Source organism: Rhinoraja longicauda, chromosome 4 (assembly GCF_053455715.1).
Source record: "Rhinoraja longicauda isolate Sanriku21f chromosome 4, sRhiLon1.1, whole genome shotgun sequence".
In the NCBI taxonomy this organism is placed as follows: Eukaryota; Metazoa; Chordata; class Chondrichthyes; order Rajiformes; family Arhynchobatidae; genus Rhinoraja; species Rhinoraja longicauda.
In genome coordinates this window covers 75,305,717-75,330,895 of record NC_135956.1, presented here as the reverse complement: position 1 = coordinate 75,330,895, position 25,179 = coordinate 75,305,717, and the positions used below count along the sequence as shown (strand labels likewise).

Sequence of the window (25,179 nt, the reverse complement as noted above, 5' to 3'; positions counted from 1 at the left end):
CTGCACCAATGCAGGAGAGGTCTGGGCCCAACGGGTCCACTTGGTCTAGTATTCCTCTAAACCTATCCTATCCATGTACCTGTCCAAATTTTTTAAAAGTCAAGTGTGTTTAATTGTTAAGAAAGACACAAAAAGTGCTGGAGTAACTCAGCAGGTAAGGCAGCACCTCTGAAGAACATGGATAGGTGATGTTTTGGGTCAGTACCCTTCAGACTGGTTGTGCTTTGGGTTGGGGTAAGGAAGTATTTAATTGTTGTATATGTGCTCACAATGGAACAGTGAAATCCTTACTTGCAGCAGCATAACAGGCCTTTAAACACAATACACAGATAACAATTAACAAAACAAATAAACCTGAGAAAACTCCCTCCCGATGATTTTTGAGGAGCAACTTTCTCAAAATTATAGAATAAATTTGATAATGATAAATCAATATTGCATCCATGTATTTTTGTACAGCAAAGCGAGCAAACGTTTGTTTCATAAACAGGGCTTGATGAACAGTCGTTAAAAGATTCTCGTCATCCAAAAATTTCAGCCTTAAGCTTGATATTTTCTTAAGAGATTTCTTCAGAGTTATTCCAATTGTCTACAGCAATTTCACGAGATTGCACACATGGAAAGTGGTTCAGTGGCTCTCTATGGATATAATGGCACCTTGACTGACATTCCCTACATCTAATGTTTAGTGAAAAAACAGAAATGTACAAATGAGTAATTGAGATCAGCTGCACTCTGTGGAGTTTTTCTATAAGTCCTGTTACCATGACTACAAAATGTCAGACGAAGTTAAAAAAAAAATCTTGTTAGGGCAAAAAGAAACCAAAATGCTGGCGGACCTTGGCAGCATCTGTGGAGTGAAATGGACAGATCATGTTTCAGGTCAGGAGTGGAGCTCAGTGGTGGCACAGTGGCATAGCGGGGGAGGGGTGCTTAGGGTTGGCACAGTGGCGCAGCGATAGTGTTGCTGCCATCACAGCGCCAGAGAACTGGGTTCAATCCTGACTACGGGTGCTGTGTGTACGGAGTTTGTATGTTCTCCCTGTGACCGCGTGGGTTTTCTCTGAGTGCTCCAGTTTCCTTCTGCAATCATAATGCGTGCGGGTTTGTAGGGTATTTGCCTTCAGTAAAATTGTATATTGTCCCTAGTGCGTAGGATAGTGTTGCTGTATGGGGTGATCGCTAGTCAGTGTGGACTCGCAGGGCTGGCTGAATGGTCTGTTGCCACGCTGTATCTCTAAAGTCTAAAGTCTAAAGACCTTTATTCATTCTGGAGTGAATATATCTAGTTGGTAGAAAGAGGTGAGGGGGAAGGGGTGAGAGAGGGATGGGGTGAGAGAGGGATGGGGTGAGGGGGAAGGGGTGAGAGAGGGATGGGGATGGTCAGAAAGGCTGGAGGTAGTTAGTGGAAAAGACAGAGATGATGGAATCTGATAAGACAGGAAGATGAGGATCGAAATGTGTCGGAAGGAATTGCAGAGGCTGGTTTATACCACAGATAGACGTAGAATGCGGGTGTAACTCAGCGGGTCAGGCTGCATCTCTGGAGAAAATTAGATGACGTTTCGGGTCAGAACCTTTCTTCAGATTGAAAGTAGAGATGGAGGGGGGGGGGGGGGGGGGGAATAGATTGGAAGTGAGAAAAGGCCAGAACAAATCAGGGCCAGCCACAGATAACCTCAGGAAGGGTGGAGCCCACAATGGTCCATTGTTGGCTGGGGACGGTGTGAAAACAAGAGGGATACAAGGATGCAAACATTGAATCGGGTAGGAGCACTAGGGTGGGGAGAGAGGAAAGGGCAGGTAATGCAGGACTTGGTTGAAATTAGAAGAATCAACATTCATACCACTGGGTTGTAAGCTGCCCAAGCAAAATATGAGGTGCTGTTCCTCCAATCTGCGTGTGGCCTCACTCTAACAGTGGAGGAGGCCCAGGACAGAAAGGTCACTGTGGGAATGGGAAGGGGAGTTAAAATGTTTGGCAACCGGGAGATCGTGTGGGCCAAGTTGGATGGATGGGAATGGGGTGGGGGGGGGGGGGGGGGGTGGGGGGGGGGGAGAAATCAGGGTCCTAGATGGAGCAGGGCCGGATGAAGAGAAAGAGGAGGAGATAGAGGGGAAAAGACCTGGGTGCAGTTGAAGTGGAAAGATAGGTGTGTGGAAAGACTTGGCTGGATCAGAAGGGAAGGGGGGGGTTGTTATTTAAAATTGTAGAATTCAATGTTAAGTTGCAGGCTGACCAGTTGAGGTGCTGTTCTACCAGTTTGCCTGTGGCCCCACTCTGGCACTCAATTACAATTTTTATCAATATTGATTTTAAATGATCGATTATTACTGAAACAACTGGATAACTGAAGGAATTCTCAGATTTGTCACTAACATAAAAATCCAGTGAATGATTTAGCATGGGAATATATCACACTATGTACCTGCAGTTTTGCAAATATTATTCATAATGACAAGGTCATTTAAATTATGTCTTCTATATAAATGACATGGGTATGAATTTCATGGAAAAAGCCTGATTCCTTCCTGCGATTGACTTTCAACACTCTAGAATTAGCTCTGAAATTAATCTTATCTGTCTATGTAATTTAACAAAACTGAACTTAGCTGTAAGCTTATAATTGCTCTGCAGTTAATGTGAAATTACTGTGGCAAAACCGAACTAAGTTAGTAATCTGTGAACAATTTTGCAATACAATTCATCTTATTTGCTGATTGCTTGGACATTTAATCCTTAAAAGTCGCTCACCATAATTCTAAAGTTATTGGTCAATTATCATGTTCATCACGGTGGCATGGTTGCGCAGCGGTAGAGTTGCTGCCTAACAGGGCAACAGTTCGATCCTGATTGCAGGTGCTGTCTGTACGGAGTTTGTATGTTCTCCCCGTGATCACGTGGGTTTTCTCCATGTGCTCCGGTTTCCTCCCATACTCCAAAAAGACGCACAGGTTTCGAGGTTAATTGACTTTACAAAAGATTGTAAATTATCCTTATTGTGTAGGATAGTACTAGTGAACAGGGATCGCTGGTCGGCGTGGACTCGGTGGGCTGAAGAGCCTGGTCCGCACTCTAACTCTAAACTAAACTAAACTGAATAATTCCTTTGGCGTATTTTTTAACAGCTTATTATTTCCTGTATTCAGCAGTTTGTGTGGATCCTGGCAAGAAGAGGTAAAACAAATACTATTGCAATTCAAAGTGTTGATATAAACAGTTCGGAGAGACACACTTCAACAATATTTACTCTATAGACATAGACTGCATGGCAAGTGCTGAATTGATTCTTTCATGAGGTAAAGTGAGATGGTAACTCATTCATCTGATGCCTTGACGAAGATTCATTAAAAGGATCAATCACAACATTCTTGCAAACTGGTTAAAAGGAATGGTCTCTCTCTGTTGCACCCTATCCTTCCATTGACAAAACATCACTGAAGAGTCAGTGTTTAAAGTCAGCGTGGAGACAGGCACTTCAGCTCCCCGAGTCCACGCCAACCAGTGATCACCTGTACACTACTTCTATCCGACACACTAGGGACAATTTACAAAAGGCAATTACATTTGTTTTAGGAATATGGGAGGAAACCAGAGCACCTGGAGGATACCCACAGGTTTACTGGGAGAACGTACAAACTCCGCACAGACAGTATCTGTAGTCAGGATGTAACCAGGGTCTCAGGTGCTGTAGGATAGCAACTCTACCACTACACCACTGTGCTTCCCAGTGTATTTAAATGAAAATATTTGTTTCTGAAAAAATCCAATATGTACCTTGCTTCAGTGAAATTACAATTAGTATTTATTTCTTTATTGCTCTGACAAATGAAGGCTAATTTCCAACTTCAGTACAACAAAGGTCTCTGGCACAGTAAAGCAGCAACTCTGCTGCTGATTATCATCCTACTGCCTTTCCCCTTTTCCTTATGATATTGAAGGAGCCCATTTAGTTTAGTTTAGTTCAATTTAGAGGTACAGCATGGAAACAGGCTCTTCGACCCATCGAATCCACACCGACCAGCGATCCCCGGACACAAACATTATCTTACACACGAGGAACAATTTACAATTTACAGCAGCCAATTAACCTACATCTTTGGAGTGTGGGAGGAAACCAGAGCACCTGGAGAAAACCCACGCAGTCAGAGGGAGGGTGGACAAACTCTATGCCGACAGCACCCATAGTCAGGATCGAACCTGGGTCTCTGGCGCTGCAAGGCACCAACTCTGTGCCGCCCACTAATTTGGCCAACTAATTGGTTGTATGGATACCATTTACTCCCTTCAGGATTATAAAGAGCCCAGCCAAATTTATATTCAGTTCACACTTTTCTAAAAGAGAAGACATGGGACTTTAAGTCTTCTGATGCAAGTGACAATCTTCGAGATGGGTAATCTATGGCTGTGAACTGAAGTTCGACCATGGTGTCCAGAGCAGCCACCAAGTTGGAGAAGTGTTTGAGCTCAAACAGTATAACATATCCCAGAGGCAACTTAACCAGGATCCTGCAAAGAGTGAAAAAATAACAGCAGCACAGCGGTAGAGTTGCTGCCTCACAGTGCCAGAGACCCGGATTCGATCCTGACTACAGGTGCTGTCTATATGCCGTTTGTTCATTCTCCCTTTGACCACGTGGGTTTTCTCCAGGTGCTCCAGTTTCCTCCCACACTCCAAAGACGTACAAGTTTGTTGGTTAATTGGCTTTGGGAAAATTGAAAATTGTCCCTGATGTGTAGGATAGTGCTAGCATACCACTGAATGGCACGGACTCGGTGGGCTGAAGGGCCTGTTTCGGCGCTTGTATCTTTAAAGTCTAAAGTCTAAACTGGAAAATTGAGAGACCGTGAATCACACATCAGAATCCATTCTTGATTTTCCAATTCATGCTCCTTTGAGCCACGATCTGCACCAGAACTCACAAAATCTACCGTGTATCTTGTTTTAGAGAATAAAGTGGAAAAGGAAGGAAAATGAAATGTCATTCTTTGCTTCATTTCCTTGGGAGAAAGCATTATATGCTGACTTGGTAGCGTTGTTCCCAAATAATACATGTACTAATCAAATCCACTGGATGGCAGAATAGTCAAACTGATTCAGTGGAGTGCCACTTGTGTTTAGTAAGTAATAGACCTTAGTTTAGTTTAGTTTAGTTTAGAGATACGGCATGGAGACAGGTCCTTTGGCCCAGAGTCTAAGCCGATCATCGATCAACTGTTCACACTAGGAAATGCACATGGTCACAGAGAGAGTATGCAAACTCCACACAGACAACACCCGAGGTCAGGATCGAACCAGGGTCTCAGGTGCTGTGAGGCAGATGCTCTACAAGTTGTGCCACTTACACCTTAATAACTACTTGATGGAATGAGGACAGGCAGTAACAACGGGCGATTATTTACTTATTAGGATGTTGGATGCCTGTACATAAATGCACTCAACTGAAGATCCTAAAACTACAATTGGTTTCTATATATTCAAAGCTTGTAGCTTTGCCACCGCAAATCACATCATTAAGTGATTCAAGCTGGAAAGGGTGCAGAGAAAATTTGCGAGGATATTACCAGAATTCAAAGGCCTGAGCCTCAACCTCCTAGGGGGAGGTTGAGCAGAATAGGACTTTACTCCTTGGAGCGCACGAGGAAGGGGGGTGATCTTTTGAGGTGAACAAAATCACGAGAGGAGTAAATGGGGCAAATGAAGTCCCTTGCCCAGAATAGAACCAGATGACATAGGTTTAAGGTGAGGGGGAAAAAATTAATATGAACCTGAGGTGTAACCTTTTCACACAATGTGTGGTGGGTATATGGAATGAGCAGCTGAATGAGGTAGTTGAGGCAGGGACTGTCACAGCATTTAATAAACATTTAGGCAGGTGCATGGATAGGACAGGTTTAGAAGGATATAGGCCAAATGCAGGCAGGTGGGACTCATGTAGATGAGACATGTTGGTCAGTGTGGGCAAGTTGGGCCAACGCTGTTTTGACACATGACTTTATGACTCTAAATGAGTCCAGTTCTGAACGCTAGGTACTATAGGATTACACAGTTTGGAAGGAAAAATGAAATGACTGATTTGGTCAGGATTTGCTGGAACTGAGTGCTAATCCTGTTTGGTATCAGTTCACATTTTCCAAACCAAAGTTGGCTTCTAGTGTGGAAACTCTGCTTCTGCCAAGGATGTGAGTGACAGCGGACTAAGTCAATGTTAAAGGCATCGTGTTGTTACACTAAAGCCAACTAATCGCCCTGTTCTCTATCATTTTTAGCGCCTTTGCACACAGGTGGGAATGTAGGTTGGACAGTGACTACTGCTCTAAAAGACAAAACACTAATATTGAGATGGAATTATCATGTTCATAAGTCATAGGCAAAGAATTAGGCCATTCGGCCCATCAAGTCTACTCCGCCATTCAATCATAAGTCAGAGGCACAGAATTAGGCCATTTGGTCCATCAAGTCTACTCCGCCATTCAATCATGGCTGATCTATCTTTCCCGCTCAACCCCATTCTTCTGCCTTCTCCCCATAACTCCGGACACCAGGACTAAACAAGAATCTGTCATTCTCCGCCTTAAAAATATCCATCGACTTGGCCTCCACAGCCGTCTGTGGCAATGAATTCCACAGATACCCCACCTTCTGACTAAAGAAGTTCCTTCTCATCTCCTTCCTAAAGGTACGTCCTTTTATTCTGAGGCGATGCCCTCTGGTCCTAGACTCACCCACTAGTGGAAAGATCCTCTCCACATCCACTTTATCCAGGCCTTTCACTATTCAGTAAGTTTCAATGAAGTTCCCCTTCATCCTTCTAGAGTCCTCCTGAGTCACGCAACCCAAAAATATGCCCATCGACCCACTTGCCAGTGCTTACCAATATGCCCACCAATTTGCCCCATCTACGCTAGTCATACCTTTGCCGCGTTTGGCCCAGATCCCTCTAAATTTTTCCTGTCCCATGATTAGGAATCAGGAAACTTTAAGTTTGCTCCATGTAATATTTACATTATGTGTAGGAAGGAACTGCAGATGCTGGTTTATACCGAAGATGGACACAAAGTCTGAAAGTCTCAATGTCTTGAAGTCACAAAGTCTTGAGTCTGAAGAACGGTTCCGCCCCGAAATACCTATTCCTTTTCTCCAGAGATGCTGTCTGACCCGTTGAGTTACTTCAGCACTTTGTGTCTATCTTTAATATTTTCATTAATTGGACGGAAAAAATATCAAGGGCTAAGTGTTATTATTCCATCATGGGTACAACATTTCCCAATGGCGTTGTAGCACAAGAAGTCCCTTAAATTATACCTTATTATGGAAAGCAAACCTGCACATTTAGTAACCATTGTTCTGACATTGAAGAGATAAACACAGATTGTTGCTTTTTAAAGAAAAACAAAGCTGTTTGATGAGTTGCTGTCTGAGTTCCAAACAAAAAAATTTCATCATATTAAAATGGATATTGTAATACTGGTTCATAGCCCAGAGTGATGTCCATGGTACCAGTGACTTGCTTTAAGTGGTAAGCTTGCATTAAACCAAATCTGTCTGGACTAGCGCCATGTACTTGCTCCATAATCCTCGACTGTAGAATTGACATAAAGTGGGTGGAAGCAGATTAGTTCAGTAGCAAATGTAATCTATACAGTTTAAACACAATAGTTTTCTTTGGCTTTATTAGCTGGCCACTGGATATTGCATGTTTCCATTGCACAAATCTTAGATCCAAGAAAAATGTTACTATTATATTGGAAGGGATGGTCAGAGATGGATTGCTATAGCAAGTTCATATTAATGTTATACCGGACATCGGTGAGGCCGCATTTGCAGTATCGTGTTCAGTTCTGCTCGCCCTATTGTAGGAAGGATGTCATTAATCTGGAAAGAGTGCATGAGAGGATTTATGAGGGTGTTACCGGGACTCGAGGGCTTGCGCTATAGGGAAAGGTTGGGCAAGTTAGGGCTTTAATCCCCGGAGCGCAGTAGGCTGAGGGGTGAAATGCAGGCTAATGGGACTAGTTTAGGTGGGGCATTTTGGTCGCATGGAGAAGTTGAACCGAAGGGTTTGTTTCCGCACTGTGTGAATTTATGGCGCTCGAATGTTCTTTATTGAACAAGAGAAATGCTAAATGACTTCACCCACATCAATATTCGGTACAACTGGCCACTGGAGTGAGAAACTCCATTTTACTGTGAATGTCCCAACATCAGTCACTCAATGTTTAGGTGGGAAAGAACCACAGAGGATTGTCCAAACGTTTCTGAACCCAGCAGACAAAGAACAAGATGAACATAGCTAAATGCAGACTATAAGCAACGTCAGGGAATAAATTGAAGGTAGACACAAAATGCTGGAGTAAATCAGCGGGTCAAGCAGCATCTCGGGAGAGAAGGAATTGGTGACGTTTCGGATCAAGACCCTTCTTCAGACTGACGGACTGGAAATAAATTAGTTCATACATTGTTCACGTTCATGTTATAGGAGCAGAATTCAGCCATTCGGCCCATCAAGTTTACTCTGCCATTCAATCATGGCTGATCTATCTTCCACTCTCTCTTCTGCCTTCTCCCCGTAACCCATGACACCCGTACTAATCAAGAATCTGTCAATCTCTGCCTTAAAAATATCCATGGACTTGGGCCTCCACTGCGTTCTGTTGCAATGAATTCCACAGATTCACCACCCTCTGACTAAAGAAATTCCTTCCCATCTCCCTTCTAAAGATTTGGGTGGATTGGGTGGATAGATGTCACATAAATCCTAATGGGGAGCAATGAGAAGTGATAAATTTGGGGATGAATAAAATGACAGAGAATTACATGAAACAGCAAAGCACAGTGGTGCATTGGTAGCCTTGTTGCCGTACAACGTTAGGGACCTGGGTTTAATCCTGACTACAGGTGCTGTCTGTACAGAGTTTGTACGTTCTCCCTTAGACTGCATAGGGTTTTCTCTGGGAGATCCGGTTTCCTCCCACATTCCAAAGATGTGCAGGTTAATTCTAGGTTAATTGGCTTCTGTAAATAGCCCCTAGGGTGTAAGATACAAAACTGGGTTAACACAACTGGTGAATGATGGTTGGTGCACTCAGTGGGCCAAAGGGCCTGTTTCCATGCTGTTTTACTAAACTAAACTACATTTAAATAAAATTGAGGTTCAGACAAACTAAACAGTTAAAAGGCATGGGTAATGATGAGGTCCTAAGTTTAAGACATTAGGTATTGCCTTTAGTTCAATCCAAGTGGGTCCAGTAGAATATTCTACACATTTACATGCACTTTATTTTAGAAAGGAGGTTAAGGATATATCATGGCGAGTCTGGAGGCTCGTTCTTTGTTGAAGAAGTTTATTGCGACAGCAATATTCGATCACAAAGTTTACATAACGAGATTGCAGACAACCATTAAAACTAACTGTTCACTTCGATGGAGTCTCTCAACTGACTGCTTTGGGCGTCAAAACCACACGTGACGACGCTGTCCAATCAGCGGTCTCACTCCCTGGACCAATCCCTACGGTCGCACCCACACGTGACCCTGCTGGCCAATCTGAGGGTTCAACATCTAGGACCACTCTCTATGGTCGCTACAATATGTATAAAAGTTACCAAAGCAACAATGAGTGATTTTAATCTATTTATGGACCTGCTAAAATAAAATAATAATTCAAAACAGTGCATGATAAATTCCTGGAGGATGTACAAGATGTTTTTTTTAATCACAAAATGCTGGAGTAACTCAGCAGGTCAGGCAGCATCTCAGGAGAGAAGGAATGGGTGACCTTTCGAGTCGAGACCCTTCTTCAGACTGATGTCAGGGGGGCGGGACAAAGGAAGGATATAGGTGGAGACAGGAAGATAAAGGGAGATCTGGGAAGGGGGAGGGGAAGAGAGGGACAGAGGAACTATCTAAAGTTGGAGGTCAATGTTCATACCGCTGGGCTGCAAGCTGCCCAAGCGAAATATGAGGTGCTGTTCCTCCAATTTCCGGTGAGCCTCACTATGGCACTGGAGAAGGCCCATGACAGAAAGGTCAGTCTGGGAGTGGGAAGGGGATTGAAGTGCTCAGCCACTGGGAGATCACGTTGGTTAAGGCGGACTGAGCGAAGGTGTTGAGCGAAACGATCGCCGAGCCTGTGTTTGGTCTCGCCGATGTAAAGAAGTTGACATCTAGAGCAGCGGATACAATAGATGAGGTTGGAAGAGGTGCAGGTGAACCTCTGTCTCACCTGGAAAGACTGTTTGGGTCCTTGGATGGAGTTGAGGGGGGAGGTAAAGGGACAGGTGTTGCATCTCCTGCGGTCGCTGGGGAAAGTGCCCGGGGATGGGGTGGTTTGGGTAGGAAGGGACGAGTGGACCAGGGAGTTACGGAGGGAACGGTCTCTGCAGAATGTTTTTTTTAGTGCATTGAGGAGCCGCTAAAGGAACAGGCTGGTCTAAAATGGGAACTGTGCAATGAGAGGGGGGTCTTTAATTTAGAGATCCAGTGCAGAAACAGGCCCTTCGGCCCACAGAGTCCACACTGACCAGCGATCACCCCATATGCTAACACTAGGGACAATTTTCCAATTTTTACCAAAGCCAATCAAGAATGGTCTCGACCTGAAACGTCACCCATTCCTCCTCTCCAGAGATGCTGCCTGTCCCGCCGAGTTACTCCAGCATTTTGTGTCAATCTACAAATCTGCTGTCTTTGGAGTGTGGGAAGAAATCGGAGCGCTGCAAGGCAGCAACTGGGTCGCTGCGCCACCGTGCGGCCCAAAGTTAACTTATTGGACTGCTAATTCACTATGAACTGTGGAACCAGTTAAGATTCAACAACCTCTGAAGACTCATTACCGATAGTGGATTTTCATTCCAGATTTATTTAATTACAAATTTACAATCCCCGGGTGTCACAGGAAGGCAGTGGGGGGAGTAGAAAGGGAGTTGGAGTGGAGATGTGGGAAGGAAGGTGAAGGGAGTTGTTGGGGAATGGGCAGATGAACTCCTCTCTCCAGGTCAATGGTCTAGAGACTTGTACAGACATTTATCCAATATCATAACCACCATAAAAGGACACAACGTATCAGAGTAACTCATCGGGTCAGGCAATATCTCTGGAGTACATGGATAGGTGATGTTTCAGGTAGGGACCTTCCTTCAAAAGAGTCCCAACCCAAAACATCACCTATCCATGTTATCCAGAGATGCTGCCTGACCCACTGAGTTACTACAGTACCTTTGTGTAAACCGGCATCTACAATTCCTTGTTTCTACATCTTAACCGCTTTGCGCCAAACTGCGTTCCAAGCGTTGGATTCATTTTTCTTGCCACTAAAAATAATCAATTTAAATAACAGATGTTTTATGTAATTGTGTATTTTCGTGAACAATTATACCCTGGAATCCTGGTATTATGTTGGAAGTGGGCAGCACAGTGGCACAGCGGTAAAGTTGTTGCCTTACAGTGCCAGAGACCCAGGTTAGATCCTGACTACAGGTGCTGAATGAAGTTTCTACGTTCTCCCAGTGACCGTATGCGTTTTCTCTAGGTGCTCTGGTTTCCTCCCACATTCCAAAGATGTGCAAGTTTGTCAGTTAATTGGTTTATGTACAAAACTGTCTCTAATGTGTGGGATGGAACTAGTGTATGGGTGGTTGTTTGTCGGTGTGGACTCGGTGGGCCGAAGGGCCTGGTTTTCACACTCTATCTCTAAAAGTAAAACTTCAGGACTTTTTCTGCTGCTCTTAACAGCTTCAAGTCCAGAGAAGAAGTCTCCTTAAACTCACTCTCCAATGTCACTTAATGGAAAGCTCCCTCACTTAATTGTACTCCCTGTTCTATCACTCCTCATTAACATGGAGTTCCAAAAGAGCTCCTTTCCAGCACCCATTAATGCTCCACCTTCTCTCAGAGATTCACCAACACGGAAATAGGCCCTATTTGCCCTGTGTCCATGCTGACCACCAAACACGTTCACACTAATCCAATTCTATTATCCCCACCGACTTCCACCAATTCCACTATATAATGCCCCTAAGTGTAGGTGAACGGTAGAACGTGGGAGGAATTGATGAGAATATGTGGGGAATAAAATGGGTTGGGGTAGGATTCGTGCAAATAGGTGGTTGATGGTTAGCATGGTCTCAATGGGCTGAAGGGCCTGTTTTTGTGCTGTTTCTATGACACTATTGTGGCGCGTCGGTAGAGGCCCGAAATAAAGGCAAGGAGCCGGGTATTTTGGGGCGTTATGGTTTATTACACGGTTATCAGACGGGTCGAGTCTGCCGGAATGGCTTCGCGCCCAAAACCTTGTCCTTATATATGTAGTACCGGACCGCCCCCCTGGACTGGTCCATTTCCGTGCCGAGGGGTCAGTAGTGGTATGGCCCGACCCTTGGGAGCCGCCACACTATGAGTCTAAATTCACCTCTTCAAATTGACTGAATTGATAGATTCAAAAACACAGCATGGAATCAGGCCCTTCGCCCCATCAGCCACTGATTACCCATTTACATTATTTCTATATTAGATCATTTTCGTATCCACGACCAACACACAAAGGACAATTGACAGAGGTTATTAACTAGTGTAAGAAAATAACTGCAGATGCTGGTACAAATCAAAGGTATTTATTCACAAAATGCTGGAGTAACTCAGCAGGTTGAGTTAGACTCTTCTTCTTCAGACTGAAGAAGGGTCTCGACCCGAAACGTCACCCATTTCTTCTCTCCTGATATGCTGCCTGACCTGCTGAGTTACTCCAGCATTTTGTGAATAAATACCTTCGAGGTTATTAACTGGAAACCTGAACATCTTTGGATCGTGGGGGGAAACTGGAGCACCCGGAGTTGGTCAGTGGGAGGGTGAACCGGGATAATGCCTTCAGTGCCTTCAAGGTCGGCTGCAGAAGGCGTCCCTGGGAGACAAAGATGGCCGGGCGAGGAGAGGGATGTCAGTTCGTGGGCCGATCCGGTTGAAGAGGACAGAGGAATGCCCTGCAGGAGCCTGGGGCTTAACTTGGATCGTAAACTGCTCCAGTAGACCAAGCACGTGGGCAGACCGGACCTTGGACTGTAGAAATGGCGCCAAAACATGGCGGCGGTACACGTGTAAATATGCAAAAATAATTTCACTGTTCAGTTGCGTACGTGACAAATAAAGATCCACTGAACCATTGAAACCTATGTAGGACAAAAAACTGCAGATGCTGGTTTAAATCGAAGGTAGACCTAAAACGCTGGAGTAACTCAGCGGGTCAGGCAGCATCTCGGGAGAGAAGGAATGGGTGACGTTTTGGGTCGAGACCCTTCTTCAGTCTGATGTCAGGGTGCACTAGGAAGACTAGTGGGAGAACTGGGAAGGGGGAGGGGAAAGAGAGGGACAGAGGAACTATCTGAAGTTAAGCTACAAACTTCAGATAGTTCCCCTGTCCCTCTCTTTCCCCACCCCTTCCCAGTTCTCCCACTAGTCTTCCTGTCTCCTACTACATCCTATCTTTGTCCTGCTCCCTCCCCTGACATCAGTCTGAAGAAGGGTCTCGACCCGAAACGTCACCCATTCCTTCTCTCCCGAGATGCTGCCTGACCCGCTGAGTTACTGCAGCATTTTGTGTCTACCTTCGATTGAAACCTATGTGGTCAGAGCGAGAACGTGCAAACTCCACACAGACAGCTCCCGAGGTCAGGATTGAAACCGCCTCTAGTGCTGTGAGGCAGCAGCTCTACTGGCTCTGCCACCGTGTCACCCTAACATTTGAAACACAATTTCTGCATTTTTATCTGCTAGTACTGATAGCACTATGGTAGCACTGCTAGTACTGATAGCCTTATGGTAGCACTGCTAGTATTGATAGGACTATGGTAGCACTGCTAGTACTGACAGCACTATGGTAGCACTGCTAGTACTGATAGCACTTTGGTAGCACTGCTAGTACTGATAGCACTATGGTAGCACTGCTAGTACTGATAGCACTATGGTAGCACTGCTAGTACTGATAGAACTATGGTAGCACTGCTAGTACTGATAACACTATGCACGGTGGCGCAGCGGCAGAGTTGCTGCCTAACAGCACTTGCAGCGCCAGAGACCCGGGTTCGATCCCGACTACGGGTGCTGTCTGTAAGGAGTTTGTATGTTCTCTCTGTGATTGCGTGGGTTTTCTCCAAGATTTTCAGTTTCCTCCCACATTCCAAAGACGTACAGGTTTGTAGGTTAATTGGCTCGGTGCAAGTGTAAATTGTCCCTGGTGTGTGAAGCATAGTGTTAGTTTGTGGGGAGCGTGGTCGGTGCGGACTCGGTGGGCTGAAGGACCTGTTTCTGTGCTGTATCTAAACTAAACTGAACTAAAACTACTGCTGGACATTTACAGCATCTTCTGGTTTAGTTTTAAATCACCACGAACCCTCCAGCCCTCCTGCAATAGTTCCTCCTGCTTCTTATTGGGATTCATCCAACAGACTATTGCTATCCCTGGGTACCATTAAGAGTATGTGGAGAGCTTTGTGGAAGAAAGAATGTGAGGCTTTAAAAGGTTTGAGTGTGTTTTTCCCCCAATGGAGAAACAACGCCAAGTTTCCTTGCCAAAGGATTTGTCTGCTTGCTTGAGGAGGTTAAAGAATGAGTTCATAGCACCATTAAATGCTTTGGAATTATTTTTATAACCTAAACAAACATATTCACTGCTTCATTTACTGCTTGCACTAGCACCACAGTCCCGCCCCCCCTGACATCAGTCTGAAGAAGGGTCTCGACCCGAAACGCCACCCATTCCTTCTCTCCTGTGATGCTGCCTGATCTGCCGAGTTACTCCAACATTTTGTGAATATGAAGCAAGACCAAACGCAGGCTCGGCGATCGTTTCGCTCAACACCTTCGCTCAGTCCGTCTTAACCAACCTGATCTCCCGGTGGCTGAGCACTTCAACTCCCCCTCCCACTCCCAGTCTGACCTTTCTGTCATGGGCCTCCTCCAGTGTCATAGTGAGGCCCACCGCAAATTGGAGGAACAGCACCTCATATTTCGCGTGGGCAGCTTACAGCTCAGCGATATGAACATTGACTTCTCTAACTTTAGATAGTTCCTCTGTCCCTCTCTTCCCTTCCCCCTTCCCAGTTCTCCCACTGTCTTCCTGTCTCCACCTATATCCTTTCGTTGTCCCACCCCCCCTGACATCAGTCTGAAGAAGGGTCTCGACCCGAAAGGTCACCCATTCCTTCTCTCCTGAGATGCTGCCTGACCCGCTGAGTTACTCCAGCATTTTGTGATACCTGCGCTACGAACCTGATCACTTTTTAACCCCAGATAATATTTTTTAATCCACATCCACGGTGGTGGAAAATCTAAATACAGTCTACCTTCGTTATTACGGACCTCTTTATAATGGGTCTTGGTTATACACGGTTCCTTATAGGAACAGTGAAAGAACAGATGTCTATAATTGATTCATCCCAAATCCATATTCTGTCTGGAATCTGGTGCAATGGAGTCCAACTCCATTCTCATTAAATCTTGCCATGTTCCATCAATGTAGCCATTAGAGATACAGCGCAGAAACAGGCCCTTTGGCCCACCGAGTTTGTGCCGACCATTGATCATCCCGTACCCTATCACTATCCTACACATTGGGGACAATATACAAATTACAGATGCCAATTGATTACCCCAGCATTTGTGTCAACCTACAAGCATGAACGTCTTTGGACAGCGGCACGGTGGCGCAGCGGTAGAGTTGCTGCCTTACAGCGAATGCAGCGCCGGAGACTCAGGTTCGATCCTGACTACGGGTGCTGCACAGTAAGGAGTTTGTACGTTCTCCCCGTGACCTGCGTGGGTTTTCTCCGAGATCTTCGGTTTCCTCCCACACTCCAAAGACGTACAGGTATGTAGGTTAATTGACTGGGTAAATGTAAACAATTGTCCCTAGTGTGTGTAGGATAGTGTTAATGTGCGGGGATCGCTGGGCGGTGCGGACATGTTGGGCCGAAAAGGCCTGTTTCCGCGCTGTATCTGAAATATGAAATATAAATATGAATGTGGGACAAAAGTGGAGCACCCGGAAAAAATCCACGAGAAATCACAGGGAGAACGTACAAAGTCTGTACAGACAGCACCCACACACCCGTGGTCAGGATCAAACCCGGGTCTCCGGCGCTGTAAGGCAGCAACTCTACCGCTGCGCCACTGTGCCGCCCGTCAATGTTAGACCCTTTTATCAATCAAAAAAAGCTGGTAGCTGCAGGCATAAAGTAACCTGCCTAATACACACTGCACTCTTTGTTGAGTCTCTTCACTCTACCCAGGAATTTAATACTGAGGCTTTCAACTGAAAATATTGCTGTAGTAATTGCAAAAACATTAAATCTTGCCATTCACACGAACTGCATTTTTGTGGCATATTTTGTAATTTGTAAATATCTTAATGATACCAACCTTATTTCCTGTATTAATACGCTTAGCTTAATAAGAAGGCAGGATAGTGGCTGCCAGAAATTTAAAAAATGATCCTTGACAGTTTTTTTCCCACCAACAGGCACCTACCTAATGGCCTTTGTTTTAGTTTTTATGTGTTTGTCTTTGAACTTCTAGACTGGTGTTTCTGTGTTTTTCCTATTCATTTGAGGAGGTCTCCCGGTGATTTGTGGCCGTGTCCAGACAGCAGACCTGGCTGACTCACCACGGAACCGGGAACTCACCGGGATAAGGAAGCCACTGAACCCGGCCCCTGCCCGCCCCGAGGACTGGCGAAGAGGGAGTTGGCACAGAGGGCCGGTAACCGGACTGGCTGCGGGAGGTAGTGCAGTGCATTGCCACGATGGTAGTGTGGGCCGCTGGAGGCCCCGCAGCAGCCTGGGGCTCGGCTGGACCAGGCCCTGTTCCAAGAGGCCTGACATGTGGACCGGACGCGGCCAGCAGCGGCACAGAGCGGTGGAGCAGCGGCAGGAGGACACCAATGGCTACGCTTGGCCTGGCAAACCCTGCAACGTCAACAGGCCTTCACGGTCAGGTTGTGAACCCTACGTATAACAACTGGGACTTGGAAATAGCGCCACACCTGGCGAGTCCGTATACTGTCTCAGTGAACTATTCCTTTTTGCGTACTGTACCTAAGAGGTGCTTATGTATAGTGATGCTTGTACTGAACTGTATACAAAAACAAATTTCACTGTACCTTGGTACATGAGACAATAAAGTACCATTGAACCATTGGCCTACTATGTCTCTGCAGTTGGGGTTTGTTGTTGATAGACACCAAGTGCTGGAGTAACTCAGCGGGTCAGGCAGCACCTCTGGAGAAAAAGGATGGGTGACGTTTCGGGTCAGAACCCTTCTTTAGACTGAAAGTAGAGGGTGTGGGAGGGGGGAACTGGAGGAAGGAAAAGACCTGAACAGATCAGGGCTGACAACAGATGACCAAGGAAGAGTGGAGCCCATGATGGCCCATTGTTGGCTGGGAAGAGGCGCAGGCAAAGGGGATTAATTTAACCTGGCATCAAGTTCAGCGCGGACATCGTGGGCTAAGTGGCCTGTTCCAGTGCTGGGCTGATCTATGTTCCATATTCATGAGAGATAATCTCCAAAAATGAGATTGTAAAATGGCCCTTCACCATTTTAAAGATAGGGCTCAGGGCTAGCGGAATCAAGGGGTATGGGGAGAAGGCAGGAACGGGGTACTGATTGTGGATGATCAGAAATGATCACGGTGAATGGTGGTGCTGACTCGAAGGGCCGAATGGCCTACTCCTGCACCTATTGTCTATTGTCTATTGTCTATTGTCAACTCCCAGCAGCGCTCTCTAGGCACTCACCACCCAACATGTAAAAGGTTTGCCCCGCTCCTCTCCTTTAAATTCAACCACTCTTTCCTTAAAGCTCTGCCCTCCAGTATTTGATTTTGCCATCTTGACTGCCTACCCTATTTATGCCTCTCCCAAATTTTATATACTTCTATCAGGTCTCCCCACAACCTCTGGTGTTCCAGAGAAAGCAATCCAAGCCTGTTCAACCCTTCCCTGTACGAATATCCCGTAATCCAGGCATTATTCCGGTTAACCTCCCTGCACCCTTTCCAAGGCCCCCACATCCTTCCCGTAATGGGGTACCAGAACTGTGCACAATAAACCAAATGCAGCCTAATCAAAGTCCTTTCAAGCTGCATCGTGCCTTCCTGGCTCTCAATCTCCATGTCACGACCAATGAAACATGTGTTGCCATTTTCAGAGAGTTAAAGACTTGGACCCCAAGATCCCTCTGTACATTAATGACCGTTAAGGGTCATGCCATTAATTGTATATTTTCTGCTTACATTTGAACCCCCCCCCAAGTGCAAAACTTCACATAGGCTTGGATTAATTTCCATCTGTCATGTCTCTACTGGTCACATAGAAACATAGAAACATAGAAACATAGAAAATAGGTGCAGGAGTAGGCCATTCGGCCCTTCGAGCCTGCACCGCCATTCAATATGATCATGGCTGATCATCCAGCTCAGTAGCCTGTACCTGCCTTCTCTCCGTTCCCCCTGATCCCTTTAGCAAAAAGGGCCACATCTAACTCCCTCTTAAATATAGCCAATGAACTGGCCTCAACTACCTTCTGTGGCAGAGAATTCCACAGACTCACCACTCTCTGTGTGAAGAAATGTTTTCTCATCTCCGTCCTAAAAGACTTCCCCCTTATCCTTAAGCTGTGACCCCTGGTTCTGGACTCCCCCAACATCGGGAACAATCTTCCCGCATCTAGCCTCTCCAACCCCTTAAGAATTTTATATGTTTCTATAAGATCCCCCCTCAGTCTTCTAAATTCCAGTTTCGGGTCGAGACCCTTCTTCAGACTGGTTCGGGATAAGGGAAACGAGAGGTATTGACGGTGATGTGGAGAGATAAAGAACAATGAATGAAAGATATGCAAAAAAGTAACGATAATAAAGGAACAAGGCCATTGTAAGCTGTTTGTAGGGTGAAAATGCGAAGCTAGTGCGAATTGGGTGGGGGAGGGAATGCCAGGGCTACCTGAAGTGAGAGAAATCAAATACCACTGGGCAGTAAGCTGCCTAAGCGAAATATGAGATGCTGTTCCTCCAATTTGCGTTTAGCTTCACTCTGACGATGGAGGACACCAAGGACAGAAAGGTCTGTGTTGGAATGGGAAGGAGAAATAAAGTGTCCAGCAACCGAGAGATCAGGTTGGTTGGTTCATGTGGGCTGAGCGAAGGTGTTCCGCAAAACGATCGCCCAGTTTGCGTTTGGATGTACACTAGTCCACATCTTGAACTAAGTCAAGTCAAGTCAAGTCAAGTCAATTTTATTTGTATAGCACATTTAAAAACAACCCACGTTGACCAAAGTGCTGTACATTTGATTAGGTTCCAATAGAAAAAAAAAATGAAAACATACAGTAGCACGCAAACAGTTCACAGCGCCTCCTCAATGAGCCTCAAACGCTAGGGAGTAGAAATATGTTTTGAGCCTGGACTTAAAGGAGTCGATGGAGGGGGCAGTTCTGATCGGGAGAGGGATGCTGTTCCACAGTCTAGGAGCTGCAACCGCAAAAGCGCGGTCACCCCTGAGTTTAAGCCTAGACCGCGGGATAGTGAATAGCCCCAAGTCGGCCGATCTGAGGGACCTGGAGTTAGAGAGGGGGGTTAGAAGATTTTTGATGTGGGGGGGGAGTGTCCATTTAGGGCTTTATACGTGAATAGGAGGAGCTTGAAGTTGATTCTGTACCGTACAGGGAGCCAGTGGAGAGAGGCCAGAATCGGGGTGATGTGGTCCCTTTTACGGGTACCCGTCAGGAGTCTCGCTGCGGCGTTTTGGACCAGTTGCAGGCGGGACAGGGAAGATTGGCTGATCCCAGTGTATAGGGAGTTGCAGTAGTCTAGGCGGGAGGAAATGAAAGCGTGAATGATTTTTTCTGTGTCGTTGAATTTGAGGAAAGGTTTGATTTTAGCTATGGTTCGAAGTTGGAAGAAGCTGGCTTTTACCACAGCGTTGACTTGCTTATCAAATTTTAATGCAGAGTCAAATATCATGCCGAGGATACGTAGATGAGGTTGGAGGAGAACCTCTGCCTAACCTGAAAGGACTGTCGGGGTTCCTGGACAGAGTCGAGGGGGGAGGTATAGGGACAGGTGTTGCATCTCCTGCGGTTGCAGGGGAAGGTACCTGGGGAGGGGGTACTTTGGATGGGAAGGGCTGAGTTAACCAGGGAGTTGCGGAGAGAACGGTCTCTGCGGAAGGCGGAAAGGGTGGCTAGTGGTGGGATCCCGTTGGAGGTGGTGGAAATTTCGGAGGACTATGTGTTGTATGCGACGGCTGATGGGGTGGAATGTAAGGACTAGGGGGCTCTGTCTCTGTTGCGACTAGAGGAAGGGGGCGCATGAGCAGAGCTGCGGGGTACCGAGGAGACACGAGTGAGGGCCTCATATCATATCATATATATACAGCCGGAAACAGGCCTTTTCGGCCCTCCAAGTCCGTGCCGCCCAGTGATCCCCGTACATTAACACTATCCTACACCCACTAGGGACAATTTTTAATTTACCCAGCCAATTAACCTACATACCTGTACGTCTTTGGAGTGTGGGAGGAAACCGAAGATCTCGGAGAAAACCCACGCAGGTCACGGGGAGAATGTACAAACTCCTTACAGTGCAGCACCCGTAGTCAGGATCGAACCTGAGTCTCCGGCGCTGCATTCGCTGTAAAGCAGCAACTCTACCGCTGCGCTACCGTGCCGCCCTCATCTATGATGGGAGAGGGGAAAACCCGTTCCTTAAAGAATGAGGACATCTTGGTATGGAACACCTCATCTTGGGCGCAGATGCGGCGTAGATGGAAGCAATTGGGAGTAGGGGATGGAGTCTTTGCAGGAATTAGGGTGGGTAGTCGTGATAATTGTGGGAGTCAGTGCGTTTGTAATAGACATCAGTCAATAGTCTATTTCTTGTGATGGAGACTGTAAGATCAAGAAAGGGGAGGGAGGTGTTGGAGATGGTCCAAGTAAATTTGAGTGCAGGATGGAAATTGGTGATGAAGTTGATGAAGTCCATGAGTTCTGCATGGGTGCAGGAGGTAGCACCGATACAGTCATCAATGTAACAGAGATAGAGTTCGGGGATAGTGCCAGTGTACGCCTTGAACAGGGATTGTTCAACGTACCCTACAAAGAGGCACGCATAGCTGGGGCCCATGTGGGTGCCCATAGCTATGCCTTGGAGGAAGTGGGAGGAGTCAAAGGAGAAGTTGTTGAGGGTGAGGACCAGCTCCGCTAGGCGGAGTAGAGTGTTAGTCGAGGGAAATTGGATGGTTCTGCGGTCGAGGAAACGGAAGGCTTTAAGGCCTTCCTGGTGGGGGATGGAGGTGTAGAGTGACTGAACATCCATAGTAAAGATGAGGGAGAGAGGGCTCGGAAAGCGAAGTCATTAAAGAGATGAAAGGCGTGTGAGGTATCTTGGACATAGGTCGGGAGAGATTGGACCAGGGGGATAGGATGGAGTCGAGGTATGTGGAAATCATTTCCGTGGGACAGGAGCGGTCAGAAACAATGGGTCTGCCAGGGCAGTTGTGTTTTCTGGATTTTGGGGAGAAGTTAAAAACGGGCTGTGCGGGGCTGGGAAATGATAAGGTTGGAAGCTGTGGAGGGCAGACAGCCAGAAGTGGTGAAATCAGTAATGGTGTTTGAGATTAAAGCCTGGTGCTCATCTGTGGGGTCATGGTCCAAGGATAAGTAGGAGGAGATGTCTGAGAGTTGTCGCCTGGCCTCAGCCTGGTAGAGGTCAGCGTGCCAGACTACCACGGCTCCTCCCTTGTTGGCGGGTTTGATTATAATGTCAGGGTTGCTGCAGAGTGAGCGGAGGGCTGTACGTTCAGTTTTAGTAGGTAAGGGGAGTGGAAAAGTTGAGACGGTTGATGTCACGCCGGCAGTTAGAAATAAAGAGGTCTATAGAGGGTAGAAGGCCGTTCTGGGGAGTCCAAGAGGAGGGGGCTGGTGGTGACGGGAGAAGGGGCCATCACTGGGTGGTGAGGACTTCTTCCCATAGAAAAAGGCACGGAGGCGACAACGGAAGAAAAGCTCTAGGTCGTGGTGGACCCGGAACTGGTTGAGGTGGGGGCGGAGGGGAACGAAGGTGAGGCCTCTGTTGAGGACAATCCGTTCCGTATCAGAAAGGGGGAGGTCAGGGCGATGGCGAATGGCGAAGACATGACAAGGGCATGATTCTGGTGCAATTATATAGATTCTGCCACCAAATTCTTAAATGGGAGCTTTTTCTTCCCTCAGCTTTTCAGATGGAGCGCTCCACATCCGAACAATATTTGAATGAGCAATCACTTATTTTTACAGTCCTGGAGTCTGAGGCGTCAGAATGTTGTTTGCTTTCAATTAGCATTAAGGATAAACGATTGCCAGCTGGAGAGCTCGCACTGTGCATAGGTTTATTTACACATACATCTTTGGAGTGTGGGAGGAAACCGGAGCACCTGGAGAAAACCCACGCAGGCCACGGGGAGAACGTGCAAACTCCGTACAGACAGCACCTGTAGTCAGGGTCGAACCTGCGTCTCTGATGCTGTAAGACAGCAACTCTACCGCTGCGCCACCATGCTGGCTGTTATTGTCCGCTATAACCAAGTAAGGGTAAAGTCTTTTATACCCAAAGTAAGGGACACAAGATCATGAGGACATAGGTTTCAGGTGAGAGGGCAACGATTTAATAGGAACCCCAGGGGCAACATTTTATACACAAAGGGTGGTGAGTGGTTGGAATGGGCTTGCAGAGCAGGTAATTGAGGCAGCTTCTATCACACGTTTAAAAACATTTGGGCAGGTACATGATAAGATAGGTTTAGAGGGATATGGGCCAAACACGGGCAGGTGGGACTAGTATAGATGGGACATGTTGGTCAGCGTGGGGTGAAGGACCTGTTTCCACGCTGTGTGACTCTATGACTCTTTACCAGTCTGAAAGAAAATGCTTGCCTGGTGAAAAGAAGCCTGTGAAACGATTTTCTCTGAAGCAGCAGACTGCAACGAGAAAACAAAAACAGAAAACAGAAATGAGTAAGGTGTGATCCAGGTCTTTATACATGAGAGGGTGCCTGAACTGCTGAGTATGTTCAGCAGTTTCTGCTTTCCTTTAGAGTTTCTAGAAACGGCAGTACTTTGCTTCTGTTTGAAGGCATAGCAGTCACTTTAGCCCAGTTATTACTGAAACTGGAACAGTATAAATATGGAGGAAGTACTGCGTGCCAAAATGTTCTTACCTTTGCTTGCTCTATTGTACTGGAGTATGATCTGATTTATTTCTATATAGTATTATATTTTGATTTTTTTGATTTTGAGATACAGCGCGGAAACAGGCCCTTCGGCCCACCGAGTCTGTGCCTCCCAGCGATCCCCGCACATTAACACTATCCTACACACACTAGGGACAGTTTTTTAAAAACATTTACCCAGTCAATTAACCTACATACCTGTACGTCTTTGGAGTGTGGGAGGAAACCGAAGATCTCGGAGAAAACCCACGCAGGTCACGGGGAGAACGTACAAACTCCGTACAGACGGCACCCGTAGTCAGGATCGAACCTGAGTCTCCGGCGCTGCATTCGCTGTAAGGCTATTTAGTTTCATAGCATCCTAACAAAAGCTTTTCACTGTACCTTGGTGCACATGGCAATAATAAGGCTAAACCTAAACTTGTAACTTGGTTTATAAATCAGGAAGAAACATACTTTTACCTAGTAGAAGCAAGGAACTGCAGATGCTGGTTTAAAGAAAAAGACACAAAGTGCTGGAGTAACTCAGCGGGTCAGACAGCATCCCAAGTTCATGGATCAGTGATGGTTCAGAATGTCACCGTTAGCTTAGTTTAGTTTAGAGATACAGCGCGGAAACAGCCCTTCGGTTCACCGAGTCCGTGCTGTCCAGCGATCCCTGTACACTAACACTATCCTGCATCGGGGCGACGAAGAAGGGTACTGATCCGAAACGTTGACTACCCATGTTCTTCGGGTAATGCTGCCTGATCCGCTGAGTTACTCCAGCTCCTTGCCCCTGAGTCTTTTCCCTTTCAAACATTTCAGCATGTTTTCAGTGACCAGGTAAACTGGTTGCCTCTGCCCAGCAGGAACACCTTGCTCAAACATTTAAACGACTTGTTCTCCAAGATACAAATTGGCATCATGAAGTAGATTGGCGTACAGCAGAGTTTAGGGTTAAGTTTATTATTGTAATGTGTACTGAGGTACAGTGAAAACATTTTTTTGTTGCGTGCTATCCAGTCAGAAAAAGGACAGACAGTCAGACAGACAGACAGACAGACAGACAGACAGACAGACAGACAGACAGACAGACAGACAGACAGACAGACAGACAGACAGACAGACAGACAGACAGACAGACAGACATGTCAAGCCATCCACAGTGTACAGCTACAGGATAAAGGGAATAACGTTTAGTGCTAGATAAAGTCCAGTAAAGTCCGATTAAAGATAGTCCGAGCATCTCCAAAGAGGTCTACCACTTTTATGGAGCCCAAGCACGTTCCAGTATTTAGCAGACAGGATCTTGCCAGGAAATAAAATTATCTTCAATCAAATTTGCAAACTGTTTGCACAAGAGGTTATTGAACAATATTGGAACACAGAGGCTTGGCATTAATAAACTGGTGTGGATTGATGAGCGGGTAAGAGAGTAAGAATAAATAAGCAAGCTTGGTTGGGAGGCTGTAAATAGTGAGGAGGCAGAGGGACCTTCCTCTCACTGCTGCCCCGACTCTCACAACCTTCTTCCCTGAATCTCATAGAGGGTGGGGGGGGGAGGGAGGGAGAGGGAGAGGGAGAGGGAGGGAGGAAGAGGAGGGAGAGGGAAGGAGGAAGAGGGAGGGAGGGAGGGAGGGAGGGAGGGGGGGAGGGAGGGAGGGAGGGAGGGAGGGAGGGAGGGAGGGAGGGAGGGAGGGAGGGAGGGAGGGAGGAAGAGGAGGGGAAGGGAGGGAAGGAGAGGGAGGGAGGGAGAGGGGTGAGAGGGGGAGAGGGAGGGAGGAAGAGGAGGGGAAGGGAGGGGGAAAGGGGGAGAGTGAGGGGGAGAGGGGGGGAGAGTGAGGGAGGGAGGGAGGGAGGGGGAGGGAGGGGGAAGAGGGGAAGAGGGGGAGACAGACAGACGGACGGACGGACGGACGGACAGACAGACAGACAGACAGACA

The 25,179-nt window shown here is 46.6% G+C and overlaps 1 protein-coding gene across 1 annotated transcript in view; it reads right to left on the bottom strand.

The window, feature by feature from the left end:
- LOC144593200 (piezo-type mechanosensitive ion channel component 2-like) overlaps positions 1-25,179 on the bottom strand; it is a 482,240-nt gene that overhangs the window by 125,960 nt on the left and 331,101 nt on the right. The window lies entirely within an intron of this gene.